Here is a 2,898-nt window from a genome sequence, read left to right as displayed (position 1 = left end):
ACACACACACACACATTTATATTTATATATTTATGCAAGGATTTATACACAAATGTGTATATTTGTATATATGAATATATAGATAGATAGATAGATATAGATAGATAGATATAGATAGATAGATGATATATCTCCTATAGGTACTATTTCTTTGGAGAACCTGAGTGACATACCATATAAACTTGAATCTCTCCAACTGCACTTTCCTTCTTTCAAAAGTCTAATCCTCTTAATTTCCTCCTGGTTTTGTCTTTCACTTTCTATGAGTGGCCATTACTATATTGCTATTAACAATACTTGCTATTTGGTTTGCTAATATCTGCTTAAGGATTTTAAATCATGACAGGGGCGCCTGGGTGGCGCAGTCGGTTAAGCGTCCGGCTTCAGCCAGGTCACGATCTCGCGGTCCGTGAGTTCGAGCCCCGCGTCAGGCTCCGGGCTGATGGCTCTGGGCTGATGGCTCTGGGCTGATGGCTCTGGGCTGATGGTTCGGAGCCTGGAGCCTGTTTCCGATTCTGTGTCTCCCTCTCTCTCTGCCCCTCCCCCGTTCATGCTCTGTCTCTCTCTGTCCCAAAAATAAATAAAAACGTTGAAAAAAAAATTAAAAAAAAAATAAATCATGACCAATTATTAATATTTGCTTATGGTTTGTCTTTTTTGTACCAACCCTGTCAGGTTTTAGAAAAAACCTTAGCTAACGATACTTAATATTTCAGACATTTTATTTTGTTGTTGGTAGTGCTTGTGGTGCTCTCTCTCTCTTGTCATCTTGTTACAAATGTCTGAATTTTATTGGTCTTTTCCTAGGTGTCTTTTTGGCTTTGCTTATATTAATTATCTTAATTAAAAAATTGAGATATAATTGACATATAACATCGTGTAAGTTTAAGGTGTACAGCATGTTGGCTTAGTATATTTATATTTTGTAATATGATTACAGTAATGTTAGCTAACACCTTTATTGTGACACATATTTATCATTTATTTTTTATGTTAAGGACAGTTAGAATCTAGTTTCTTAGCAACTTTGAAGCTTATAATATAGTGTTGTGAAATATAATCACTATGTTGTTCATTAGATTTCCAGAACTTATCTACTAGTTGTAAGTTTGTACCCTTAAATATCTCTCCCAATTCCCTTACCCTCCAGTCTCTCCTAACCACCATTCTACTTTGTTTTCACAAGTTCAGGTTTTTTAAAGATTCAACCTATAAGTGATGTACTATATTTGTCATTCTCTGTGTGAATATCTCAGCATAATAGCTTCAAAGTTTATCCATGTTGCCATACATGGCAGGATTTCCTTTTTTTCTCATTGCTGAATACATATATAACACATCTTCACTATCCATTCATCCATTGACAGGCACTTATGTGGCTTCCATACCTTGGCTAGTGTGAATAATGCTGCAATGTCCATGGATGTGCAGATATCCCTTCAAGATACTAACTTCAATTCTTTTGGATATATATCCAAGAGTGGGATTGTTGGATCAAGTGGTAGTTCAATTTTTAAGTTTTTGAGGAAAGCCACTATTTTTTTTATAATGGATTCAGCTTTAGCAATTCTTCATAATCTTTTTTTCTATTTCATTGATGTTTGCTTTCAAGTTACTGTCTTTACTTCGACTTGTTTCATATTTATTCTGATGTTCTTTTTTAAACTTCTTAGTGCTTATTTCTTTTTTTTATTTTTTTTAATGTTTATTTATTTTTGAGAGAGACAGAGACAGAATGTGAACGGGTTAGGGGCAGAGAGAGAGGGAGACACAGAATCCTAAGCAGGCTCCAGGCTCTGAGCTGTCAGCACGGAGCCCGACGCCGGGCTCAAACTCAGGAGCTGTGAGATCATGACCTGAGCTGAAGTCTGACGCTCAACTGACTGAGCCACCCAGGTGCTCCATAACTTCTTAGTGCTTGTTTCATCTTTTTGTCCTTTGTTCTTTTCTTATATAAAGATTTACGGTCAGAAATTTATTGTAAGTGCCACTTTAACTGTATCCCATAAGGTTTGATATGAAGTATTATTGTTATCCTTTAATCTAAAATATTTTCCAAGTTCCGTTTTAATCCCCTCTGATCTTTTAGTTATTTAAGAATGTTTTATTTTGTAATTTACAAAATTAGTTTTTGTAAGTTTATTTATTTATTTTGAGAAGGAGTGCATGCATGTGGTGTGCACATGAGTGGGGGAGAGACAGAGGGAGGAGAGAGAGAGAGACAGACAGACAGAATCTCAAGCAGGTTCCCTGCTGTCAGTGCAGAGCCAGACGTGGGTTTCAATCTCACAAACTGAGAGATCATGACCTGAGCCAAAATCAAGGGTTGGACGCTTAACTGACTGAACCACCCAGGTGTCCCTAAAAATTATTTAAAAAAAATTACTTCCCTTTATTTATTGATTTCCATTAAGCGACTTTTTAATCAGAGAAAAATGTATTGTGTATGTTACCAATTCCTTGAAGTTTTTTGAGACTTGCTTTAGTGCCTAGTATGTTATGCATTTTTATAAGTGTCCCATGTGAATTTAAATACAATGTGCCTCTTCAAGTTATTGTTGGACTTCAGAGGTCAGCCAACAATAATACACCTGTCTTCTCCATAAGAGTTCTGGTAGCAATCAAAACGTAAAATAAAAAGTTGACAGATGGAATCTAAACTATCGCTTCTATAATGATCAAGCTAATGTTAGAGGATATGGCTGATATTCATGGGAAAGTAAGTGTTTTAACACTAAACCTCAGATTTAGACAGAATTACCCATATGGTCTAGGGAATGCTGGTCACACACACCTCTCTGATAATGGTGGTGGCTATAATGATCAAATTATGGCATAGAGTAGCAAAACAGACTATATGGCCCCTGTTGGAAGCTTGGTTTTAAGAGAAATTGAAGA

The sequence above is a fragment of the Puma concolor genome, chromosome D1, assembly GCF_028749965.1.
Source record: "Puma concolor isolate L17-30 chromosome D1, mPumCon1.1.hap2, whole genome shotgun sequence".
NCBI classification, from domain to species: domain Eukaryota; kingdom Metazoa; phylum Chordata; class Mammalia; order Carnivora; family Felidae; genus Puma; species Puma concolor.
The sequence above is the reverse complement of the archived record's forward strand: the minus strand, read 5'-3'. Positions refer to the sequence as shown.